Genomic DNA, 12,498 nt, shown 5'->3' with positions numbered 1-12,498 from the left:
GAATGAATATTAATTTGCAATTGACTAAAAGAAGAAAGAACCTGATAGGCCACTTAAATCTCATCTTGCAGTACAGTATCTCTGACTTTATTTGCTTTAAACCTCCATATTCATTATCCACTTTTGTTCTGGGGCATTATATGAGATTTCCAGTTTTCTGCATTTCTTTCCAAACACTAACTTCCAGAGTGATCATTGATGTTGACGCTAGCTCAAGATGAGTTTTTAAATAGAAGAATTTAAGAACTGGGGTGTAGGCAGGCATATACCCACAAAATACATTCTTTCCCCTCAGGGCAACAATTCCTGTGGTGTAATGACAGGGTTTTAAATGTTGCCTTTCCTCTGTATGCCTTGCAGAAATGCAGTGCTGGCAGACTGGCAGTAAAGCAAAATTTACTAGCATTCTGTTCTCTGAAGTGCTGTCTGCCAGGCCAGACCTTGCACAGAGGTCAAGTTTCTGGTAAATTTCACTTTGCTGCCAACCTGCACACAGAGCAAACAGAGAAGTGGAGGGGGTTGGGAAAGAGTAGACAACAGGAGCAAGGGATAGCAGAGGAGAGGCAACATATAAAACCCTGTCATTACACCAATTATTAATTGGAAAAATATTAAACAGTGACAAATTTGAGTTTTTTAGTTTTATTATCTATACAATCCCATAGGTGTGCATGGCATGCTAAAGCGAAAAAAAATAAAATCTGCCTCAAGGAGCTTAAAATTTGCTGCCTGATCCTGAAAACACTCACTTATATATGTAATTATTCATATATGTATTCCTTACAGAGAAAGTGTTGCAGAAAACGAACTCCAATCCTGCAAACACGCGTGTGAATCGCTTTTTGCGTGTGACTGGTACCACTGAAGTCACTGGGACTCCACGCAGGGATCTCCCCACGCAGAAGAGCTTGCAGGATTGGAGTCACAGTATGCAGTAATTGTAAAGTAGTTTAAAATTAAAAAAAAATCCAGTTACAAATAACATCTTTGTTAATTTTTGTGGTTTTTGGCTTTTTTGTAAAGCCAATAAAATATATTTTTGTTAAGAAATCTTCAGTAAGTGAACAGACAATCTTCTAACAAAAAGTACATAGATGGGGTTGAACTAGGCAGAATAAAGAATCTGAATCTAAAAAATAGCTCAACAGAACCAAAAGGAATAGAAATGAAACAGCAGGTAAAGAACTGAATAGAACTGAATAAAGAACTGAAACAGCAGGTAAGAGCACAAAATGTGTAGCAAAATTTGGTGAAAATGGGCAAAGACAAAGGAGAGAAGTTGGATTTCTTAACTCCCTGGGCCTCACTGTTGCAGATGACTCTGCTGCCATATTTATCATCTCAGGATGAGGCTCCTGGTAATCAAAACAGCTCTCTAAAAATCTTGAGGGCTTGCATAATTTGAGGATATAAGGGCAGCTATAACCTCTGTGAAACAAAACTGGAAAATCCGTTGGCTCAGACAAATTATCTTAACAACTGAGTTGAAGGGGCACAGGGGGAATAGTGCAAGTGGAAAAACAGCTGTGGACTCAACTCCTCCCATGAGGAAGCTACTGATGAGAGCGGGTTTTTTTTTTTTTTTGGTGATCATAAGTATTACTATACTGAGAGACAAGTAGAAAACCTTTACAATCAAGCTACAGCTAAAAATATCTGGATCTTGAGCTTCCCTGTGGAACAGCAGGACCTAAATCCAATTGACTTTATTCTTAATAGTATCCCAAAGCTCCTTGATTAGATACAGAGGACTGTCACATTATTCAGGGATATTACAGGATACGGACCAGGAATACATCACAGAACACTGGACTTGTAACTCTCCTGGTTTCTTGTCTCAGATTTCAGAGACAAAGAATCCTAAAAGCTGCCAGATTCAAGAAAGACATCTCCCTTGAGAGACAGAAAATCCCCCCTTTTTTTTTTTTTGGCAGAGATAGGCCCAATCACACAAGCATAAAGGAGGGAATGCAATGTGAGCTATAAGGATTCCCTACAGCAGTGGTTCTCAACCTTTCCAGACTACTATTCCTCTTTCAGGAGTCTGATTTGTCTTGCGTATCCCAAGTTTCTTGTCACTTTAAAAAAAATCAGATATTAAAAATACAAAAGCGTCTCAGCACATTACTGAAAAATTGCTTACCGTCTCATTTTGTTTGTATAAAACTTTAGTTTGTACTGACTTTGCTAGTGCTTTTAATGTAGCCTGTTGTAAAAACTAGGCAAATATCTAGATGAATTGATGTACCTCCTGACAGGCACATCCATGGGCTCTATCCTATACATCTTACTGCCATTGTGGAAAGGCTGTGTGTACACTGGGGCAAGCTGGATTTTTTGGAACTATAATGATTATGCGGCAGCTTCATTATGATTAAAATTTAGGTGTTTAATTAAATATGAAAATAAATAACTGTCTGCACAGGAATCCCATATATTCTTTTTATATTAAATTCATTTTACAGTGTTCCCATATTTTCTATGTGCTGCACTTTTTAAAATTGATAATGAATAATAGTACAGTAGAAATTGCATGGAGTGAAAGTGGGAGCTTTGGCATCTAGGCAAGAGATAGTTGTGTGGTGTGGTGTGCGAGGGAGTTTGGGATTGTGGGATTAGAACATTAGATGCATGTTTCTGCTAAATTTATCAACTGAAATAGCTAATGATGACATTTAAATTGCCATCACTAACATTGTCTTCACAGCAAAAAAATGTTTTACATCAAGATCTAACTCAAAATATCTGCAATAGGATTTTACAACAGGATAACTGAAGCACCGTACTGTTTACCTTGTTCAAAGTAACCCACAGATCAGGTATGGTGTTGGCCTCTACTCGTTACATCAAGGTAAAAACTATCTGTGCCTTGTCTTCAGTAGGATTTTACATCAGAATAGCTGTCTCGAATTAGCTATCTCATGTAAAAACACACCTATTTTTGCAGTGAAGACGTAACATTGAAATATAAACTACAACCACCCCTAGAATGATTGTGGCAGTTCATATCTCTCAGGGTAATTGTTTCAGGCTGTCCTTGGACACATCTCTGCTCAGTATGTTCAGAAGAGTGCTCCCCTTGACCTCAGTTGCAGTTATGAGGGCTCAGTACTTCTGCAAATCAGACTAGGAGTCCCAAGTTGGGCATTCAGAAAATGAGGAGCACACAGTGGTCACTTATGAAAAGTCTGGTTCAAGCGACTTGCTCAGGAGCTTTGTGGCAGAGGCAAGGATAGACTCCAATTCTCCAGTATAGCATTCAGCTTTCACACACACATTCCCAGTCCCACTAACGCCCTGCAAGTACACTTTCTGGATAGTGCTGTCTCTTCCTACAGTTTGCTCTTATTCACAACATGCCTTCCAACTTCTGAAACAAATGAGGCCAGGACTCTACAGAGAACAGCCTCAATAACTACATGACTCCAATTAATTTGTGACCACTATCCATCCTGTGCAGGGAAAAGAAAGAATTGGGCAATCTTACCTACGGGCCATCACTACGTGGGCCAGCCAGCATAGCTACATGGTAGTTCATACCCCCCTTCTTCACTGTTCCGTGTAACACAGTGGTTCCCAACCTGTGGGTTGCGACCCCAAATAGTGTTGCAGCATCAGCAGATGAGGTTGCAGCAATCCTTTGTATGCAGAAGATGCCATTTTGCTCTGCACAGCATGACCCCATAGGTATGGTGCATGCATGGTCATGCTCTGTGGAAGACACCATTTTGCTCTACAAAATGGCATTCTCCACACAGCTTGACCTTGCACGCACTGTACATATAAGGTCACATTGTGTGGAAGATGCCAGGTATCCTCCATGAGCTGTGACCTCAACTATACAGTGCACACAAGGCCATGCTCTGCAGTAGATGCCATGTTGCTCTTCAAAGTGGTGTCCTCCTAGCTGGGGGGGAATAGTTCATTAAAAGCGGGTAAGGCCAGCAAAAAAAAGTTTGAGAACCATCTTCCCACTTGCTTTCAAATGAACAAAAGTAAAAATGGGAGAAAACAGATTACAGAATTTAAAAAGTATTAAGTTATGAAAGGTGATACAAATGCCTTTGAATTGAAAACAAACAGTATAGGCCTGTCCATACTCAGTGATTTGGAGGGAGATACAATCACATGGGTTGATTTTAAAGCAGTTTTTTAAGTTTCTTTCTTTAATAATGAAGGGTTTTTGCACTATAATGCAGTCAAATTAAAAATCTTTTTTTTGGGGGGGAGGGGGTAATTTGCATTATCCAAATTATCTGACTGGTGTATAGTACTTTCCAGCACTGATAATGTGTGGCCTATGACAGCAGTGAATGCAAGCGTGCACACACGCACACACACCGGTAAGAATACACAATACATGTCAGTTACAACATGTAACACTCACCAATTAACAAGAACATGCAGTGCAGAAAACTTAAGACCATATAATTACAACGAACATCTTACATAAATTCATAACATAGAACACACAGGGAAGATAACTCACAACTCAACAGCAGCAGGCAGCACACAAGTCGGTATGCAAATTATTTTTCCACAGGGATGACCTAACCTTTTCAGCTGTCCTTATTCTTTTTAAATTTCATGCCCTTTTGCATTTGGCTTCTGTGTTCTGTTTTGCATTGCTAATGTTAAGGACAGGAGCGTGAAACAAACCGTGGGACCCCTTGCTACAGCACAACCAGCCCTTCTGAGCCCCTCTTTCCTCCCGTCAGCGTGGGCTTGCCTCTTTCCAAGCAGTAGTAACTTTGGATTATGAGGGCAGGGCTCTGGGCTGCGTGCTTGCTGACAGAGCCCAGCACAGAGGGGATTGACGGGCTGCTCTGGGTGGGATTTCTGGGGCCCAGCCCAGGACCGGACGTGGGAGGCTGCAAGGCAGAGCATCGGGCGCACTTGGCGTAAACCGGGTGCTATTCAGGAGCTCTGGCCCCTCCCTCAGCAGGAGCCTGTAGGTTCAGGGGAGGGAGGCGGCCGTAGGGAGAATGCGTAAGGCAGCGGTTGGTGCCGCCTGCTTCCAATGAGCTCACCCGGCGTCTGCCTGGCTGGTGGTTGGCTGCGGAGCCCCGGCCCGGCCCGGCTCGGCTCGGCTCGGGACGCACCGAGGCAGAGGCCCGGAGGGGGAGAGGGAGAGGAGCTGAGGAGCCGGCCGCTGTGGGGAAGGGCGGTAAGTGTCCTGCCTGCCGCTCGAGCCGTGCCCCGCCGCCGAGGGGCGAGTTGCAGGGGCTGGGCGGCGCGGGCGGGCGGGCAAGTGTGGGAGAGAAAGTTTCGGGCTGGGAAGGGATCGGGAATATGCATGGGCATGTCTGTGCCCCGGGAGCCCAGCCCCGCCGCTTCCTGCACCGCCGCGCCTCCAGTCCTCCGCGCCCTGGGGAGAGAGGGGAGCCGGCCTGCGGCGGGGGAGGAGCGGCGAGGAGAGCTGAGGGGGCTGAGCAGGGCGCCCTGCTACCGGGTAACTTGGGGCGGAGGCGCTGAGCGCGGACTCAGCGGGATTGCAGCGCCGGGCACGGGAAGGGCTGAGGCTGGCCCCTGGACATGGGGTGGGATGGGCCGGGGCTGGAGCTGGCCCATGGACACAATATTCAAGGGGGGAGGTGGCCGGGGCCTGGGGCTTGGACTGGCACGTAGACACAGTGTGGGCAGGGGGGCTAGGGCTGGCACATGGACAAAGTATCGCAGCAGAGGGTGGGCCAGGGCTGAGGGGCCTGGACAGGCTGTTGTGGGGGTTGGAGCCGCGGCATGGTGTTGGGTGGGGCCAGGGGGGCTGGGGCTAGTACCTGTACAATGTGTGTGTGTGGGCGGGGGGGTGTCAGGGCTGGAGCTGACATCTGGGCGCAGTGTGGGGGGCGTCTTAAACTCTGCCTGGCAATTTGGCATAAGTGGGATGTTGGGATGGGAAGAGAGGGCCATTGATGGAAATGGCCTTGCCTTTGCTCAAGTGTTGAATGAGAGGGGGCAAAAAAGCAGGTGTTGATTGTGGCTTGGGCTCTCATCTGGTGCAGTGGGAAGAGTGGTGGTAGGGAGCCCTGTCCCTTTCCATACTGAAAGCTGAAGGCTCCTCTTTGAGCAGATTTTATAGAATCATCCTGTCCAAGGATTTTACTCCCAAGGACAAGGCCTACTCCTACCTTTTAAGTTTAGGAATTTTTTTTGATGTTTCTAGGAGTGGAGGATTCCATGAGAACAAGTAAAATCTCATTTCTACTCAGCCTGGAAACAACTCTGAAATCAAGAAATCTAGACCTGATAATGCTTGCTCTGTTTTTAATTGATATTTGAGGGAGGGGTAGTTAAGAAGCTTACAAAATTGCTATGCATTTGTTTCAAGTATATACAGTGACTTCAGCCACGTAGAAAGAATGGGCATATGCCACCATGTCATGTGACATGCTCCTGCCTGCCCTATTGTCAAAAGATAAACTGAGCAAAGGACTGAATGGAGTGTTTCATGGCATCATGGGGGAGAAGACAGGACTTTCAGTTATTCACTTTTTCTGCATTGGGAGGCAGCACTATTGGAAGTGGCCTTGTTGCCTGCATTTACATGCAATTCTCATAATCTCATCCTAACTAAAAAATCAGAAAGACATGTTAGGTGTGCATTTGTATCTGCCATGAACTGAAAGGTATTGCATGAAACAAAAACAATAAAAATTATATTTGGTTTGTTTCTTATAACGTGTAATTTACTGAATTTTCTGTGTCCTCATTGTAATCACTTAACATTTGATGTCACTAACTGGCATAGAAAGAGTGAAATAACTCTGGATCTGTCTTGGATGGAGAAAAATCTGGATCTTACCTGAATAAGTGTACTTAGAAATATAACATAGCTGAGAGAGATACTTCTATGGGGTAGGGTCTGGGAAGAAGGGTTTCTGTATCATCTAGTCTTTGATACTGATTTATTTTTGTTCCTGTCATGTGGCAACTGCCAAAGTGGCACTTTTTTGTAGTCTATTTTGAAAGCTAACTATCTTGGTTGGCAAAGCAAGTGTGCTACAGCTTTACTACTGGAAAAGCTGATATTTCCTTTTATAGAAGACTTGAATGATTGCTAGGAATGAAAGAATTTGCAAGTGATAGGAAGGTTCTCATTTATAGTATTTTAGAGTCCTTTACTCATCCAGACTCTTTAAATAGTCTTAAACTTGGTAATCTTGTTGCATGTCAATTGTTTTCAAAGTTCGTATGTCAGCCAAAATTTTTGGTGACTATTGTCTTTAAATATATCCTGATACTTTTAAAATTAAAGCTATGTGGAAGAAAGGGAAATAAATCTGGTATCTTACATCCTTCAGAATTTCCTACCAGTGTAGTTCTGATACATGACTGCCAAAAATGAACCTATTCAGAGATTTCCTAATTGTTGTGATTTGACAACAGGTGATGGGGAAATAGTGTCATGATTAAATTATGCTAGAAAAGCAAGTGAATAAATGTGAATAAGCTTTGTGTTAGCAATGTAAACATACAGCTATAGCAATGTATATGAGGTTTCTTTATCTATGATGTGCGAGTTGTCCAGCTTTCTTGGTTTAGCTAACCACTGGAATGTCCAAATGATGATAAATTATGTCCACTGTAGAGCCAAAACATATTTGGTTCATAGCCAAACTTGCTCAGCTTCCCATAACAGCCTGTATAAAGAGACATTTTGTGTCTCCAACCACAGTCTTGTAGTTGGTGCCATGGCAACTTTGTGATCTGAGGGTATTATTTAAAGACATCTAAGCAATCTTAACTGAACTGCTCCATTTTTCTTTAGTGGAATTTTGTATTATCAGGATTAATGCTTTCCTTGGCAACAAAATATTAATCAATGAGTCTTCAAACTCGCATCTCTATAAGAATATGACTGTGGTCTGTTGTAACACCTATTACACTGCTGGAGGTTAAGGTTTATATTAGTGGTAGTATTCTAAACGTCTAATTTTGCTCTAAAGGTTTTCTTTCCACTGAAAGATGGTATTCAAAGCCGTTACCTCAGACTGTTTTATTTCTTTTATCTTCTAAAAAAGTGAGGAAAAGTCAGTTCAAATGTTAGAGAGAGAGAGTGTGCCCCTCACACCAAAAAAAACAAAACAAAAACAGATAATAGATGGATTGGTTGTTTGTTTGTTTTGTTTTTGTTTTTTGTCTTTTGTATTGCTCTGAGTTCCCTTCCCTTAACATGAAAGTTGGCAAGCTATTTATCCTGCAGACTATGGTAATTGGCTATAAAATACACATATGTAGTCTTTTACTTTACAAATGTCTAACTTTTATATTTAAAGTAGTGTGCAGATACAGGAGATGTCGTCATGCTTCAGAATGTAGGCACTCCAAAGTAGTCATTGGGGCTGACTATATCATGAGATGAAGAAAAGGAATGATATGAAACAAGGACCAGGTCACAATCACAGGTGGATAAATTCTCAGATTATATTTCATTTTTTATTTAACTACTTTTTTTTAAACGGGATTTTAAAAACCATCTGGGTACAAAGGAATTGTAAACTCTGATCTTGCCCCAGGCCCTCTCCTAAAGAAGGCATGTAGACAGAGGCATAATTTCCTAATATGCACAATAATCTTACATTCTGTCACACTGGCTAATTCACTTTAGGGTGCCTACTCTTTATTGTAGTGTTTTTATTGGCCTACTCATGTTCGTTAAGGGCCTGCTCCTGCTGCCCCTTACATCATAAGCACCTCGGGACAGTGGCAGTATGTGTCTTTGTGTAGTGCAATAATTTGACCAAAGGGTCAATACTTTTACAAAGGGTAAAATGAGTAGTTCTGGTTTCCACAGTGAATTTCCTTAACTTCAGGGTGTGTGTGTGTGTGTGTGTGTGTGTGTGTGTCTAAAAGTCACAATTTTGAAATGAGTGAGGAGAATGATTTATAAGGAATGTTGCCATTTACTTTAAAATGTTTTTTTTTTTTTTTTTTTTTATGGAAAGCAGCAGAATTAAACTAATGGTGTGGGAAAATGCATCAACATTTAAAAATTTTGAGTGAAAGTATGATTATAATAAAATCTGATGACCTTGTAAGGCGTCTTCTCCCTCCCTCCACCTGTCCCCCCACTTAAGTAAGTGGATCTACTCCTTGTAGCTCAGTTGGCAGAGTACTTCTGTGCATATAGTGATGACTCAGATTCTGCTTGCACCTCTGACTTCCTTCTGTAAAGTTAATTAATTCATCTTTACATGTCTGTTTAATAAAGTGAATGCCTGTACTAGCTGCACATACTGGTATATAAAACATGACATCATACAACATTGTGTAGTGGTGGGTAACCATGCTATTTACTGAATCTCTGACAGGGACATAAATGTAGTAAGTTGCAAGGAAGAAAACAGGGTAGCCAGCAAGATGGGATGTTTGGGTTGCTGTTGTGGGGCTTTCTTTTTTTTTAATTGACTAAATGTTAGTCTTGGTTAAATTTAGATCTTAAAGATGAGAAGGTGGCACTTGTTAGTAACACAGGAAATACCCTGAAGGAAAGATTGTTTAGTATGTGAATGTAAACTCTGCAGTTTTATGGCTGGAGGCAGACTATAGGAGCCCTGATTACTTTAGCGAAGTTTTGAATATTTTTGTATTGTATTATGCTTCTACAAAACTACTAGAAGCTATTTAATGTACTTATTAGTTTTAACAAACCATAGGTATTACATAAATTAAAAACTGACAATTAATAGGTCTGAATTTGACTTAACACCTAAACTGCAAAAGTCTTTAATTGCTGGAAAATCTAGAGGGTTGAGCGTTTAATTAGGAAAAAATTACTTCAATTTTGCTTCATTTGAAAGAATTCTTTACAATGTGAACTAATCTAAAGATGTTGAACTGTACCCTTATCTATTTCAATCATGTAAAATAAGACAATTTTGTTTTTCCTTGCAAGTGTGTTTTCTTTTTTGCTTTTAGGAGATGGGCTTGTACCGAAACTATGAATACCACTAAACTTTTGAGAAGTTAAGATCTGAATGATATTTCATGAGCTCATCGCTAGTTTCTACGTATTTGCAGACTGTTTTTTTAATAGTTGGTTGCAGAAGTTATTGATAGGTAGAGCTGGCCAAAACTTGGAATTTCCAGTTTTCAGTAAATTTTGAAAGTTGGTTTTGTTCTCATATCGGGTTCAAGCTGGGCTACCCCAGGCTTTCAGGCCCTGGGAGTCACACTTTAGCTACAGGTGGGCTTCCTAGCTCCATGGCAGAACACCTGGGGGCCCTGTTCCTGGGCAGTGCACTTGGCAGGGCTACCCCAGAACCACAGACTCTTGATGCCCTGAGATCCCCAGCAATCTGCCAGGTAAGCTGGCAGGAAACCAGGCAGGGTTCTGTTGGAAATGTGCCTGTGGTTCGTTGGAAGTTTGTTGAACCCATTCTCTATTTCTGCAAACATTTCTGGTTTGAATCAACATTTTCCAGTGAAACCCTGGTTTGTCAGAAAATTCCGAACCAGTGCTAATAATAAGTCCAATGTGTGCTGACTACTTGAAGTTAATGTGGAAAAGAGGGGTTTATTGGAAGCAGTTTGACACTTTTTGTGAAGGCACTCCATATGTTCAATACATTCTAAATGTGAATTTTGAAGGGGTGCCTCTTTTTGTGTTTTGCACCAGAAATATCTTTGCGATGGATCTGTAATCTTGTTAATACACTTGGAGCACCATTTTACACTTGGGCTAAACTCACTTTGGAATCACAGGGGGAGTTTTTTTCTTAGTAAGGGCTGGGTTCCTGGACTCTTCTGAAATTTTTGCCAGAAATTAACATAAAATAAATGTTAAAAAGTAAGGATGAAGGGGTGAGGACAAACACCACAACCCTAAACTGTTGATAATCTGTAATAATCTTTTATCACTATAAAGTAATAAATGAAATTCTCAGTAATTTTCTTCTACTTGTGCTATACGTCCTTGCAAACATGAAAAAGTTAACTTTAAAAGTTGCACATGAGGAGCAGTGAAAAGAAATTGGAGAAGGACTTCACTTTGGGCTGTACTTTAATTGTAGTTTGCAAAAATAAAATATGGAAACTGAGCAGAATTATATGATGTCTTTTGCTCTAAAGCATAACCACAAATGACAAAAAATGGACTAATTTCATAACAGATTGGCATACATTAAGTATGCAGTTTGGGAATATTGAGGTTGGGGTGTCTCTTTCTTTTCAATCCTCATGGAGTCTAAATGACTGCCTGTGCTGTTATCACTGGACAGAACCTCTTCTGTAATTTTGGGTACTAGTATAAATGTTGATGCCCATTAATGAATTGCTAGAGTTCTTTAATAAAGTGTTTTAGGTTTGGTCAGAGGAACTAGTCATATTTTGAATGTTAGAAGGAAGAAAATAAAAATTATGCACAAAGCTATGGCCAATAACTATATTGTGAACCACTGTCTGAAACTGAGAGACTTAAGGGAACATTTTCTGTGTTGTGCTTCCTGGATGCACAGCAGGAAGGGGGGAACAAAGGTGGCTTTAAAGTAAACCACCTTTTTGTGCCAACTCATTTCTGGACTGTTGCAGGGGCTCAGGCTGTCCATAGCAGCTTGCACCATGGAAATGCTCCAACATACTCCCTGTGTTAAGCCTCGCAAGTGGAGAGCAGTGTAGATTATGGTGGCCCTGTGCCGTGCCTTCACTGGGGAAATTCTTCCTTGATCCCTTTCAGTGACTCTTCAGCTCCGTCTACTGCCAGAGTGGCACATAGGGCTTGAAAGAGTGGAAAGAGGCTTCTTGGGGGAGATTTTGTATTACTAATTGAGTGCTCTTCTCTGTTTTCTTACTTTTGTTGTTTTCCATAACAGTTTTGGGCAAGTACGTGTAAGATAAATCTAAAGGCTGTATCTTTCTGTCTGGAAGAAATGAGAAGGCGCTCTTACTTCCTCCTTCTGGTTGGTGGAAATGGAATGAGGGGATGCTTTCTCATACTTTGCCCATTATAGCAGCTTTGTTTTGATAGGGATAGGAGGAAGGGATTGATTCTGCCCCTATTTCATTTCACTTTACCCTTTAGCCAGGAGCAGAATGAAATTGATGTGATTCTTGCCAGTTTCTCTGTTGTGCACAGGATTCTGAATAGTAAGAAAACTAACCAGAATCTTGTTAATTTCAGTCTGTTGATGGTGCATCTCTTCCTTTTATAAATTACTGAATGCTCAATTTGCTTGTTTTCAGTTGTACTTGCTAATTTCCATAAACAACTCGGTGGCTAAAATGAGGCCACACATTTGACACATCTTATAGGAATCAGGAAAGATTTTATTTTCCCCCCAATGCACATTTGGTCAGATGTGTTCTGGGTTATTTTGCCGCCTTGTGAGGCATCAGAGGTGGCCACAGATGGAGACAGGACATTGCACAGGGCAGACAACTGCTCTGAAGCAGTAAAAAGAATCCTCTTTCTCAGATGTTTGGCTGGTGTCTTGATCCTATGTTCAGGGTCAAATTGATCACCAAATTTGGTGTCCAGAGGGAATTTTTCTCCCAGATCAA

General features: G+C 41.5%; 1 protein-coding gene across 1 annotated transcript in view; it reads left to right on the top strand.

Moving 5' to 3' along the window:
• The first annotated feature begins 5,041 nt into the window (after positions 1-5,041).
• The window catches only part of TANC1 (tetratricopeptide repeat, ankyrin repeat and coiled-coil containing 1), a 210,061-nt gene continuing 202,604 nt past the window's right edge, over positions 5,042-12,498 (top strand). Inside the window, exon 1 of the mRNA XM_067549415.1 lies at positions 5,042-5,167. The gene's annotated coding sequence lies outside the window, so the exon portion shown is untranslated. The remainder of the gene's footprint in view (positions 5,168-12,498) is intronic.

The sequence above is a fragment of the Emydura macquarii genome, unplaced genomic scaffold (genome assembly GCF_026122565.2).
Source record: "Emydura macquarii macquarii isolate MOO-44397 ecotype Brisbane River unplaced genomic scaffold, CSIRO-AGI_Emac_v2 contig_1253, whole genome shotgun sequence".
Classification (NCBI taxonomy): Eukaryota; Metazoa; Chordata; order Testudines; family Chelidae; genus Emydura; species Emydura macquarii.
This window is presented reverse-complemented; position numbering and strand designations above follow the sequence as displayed.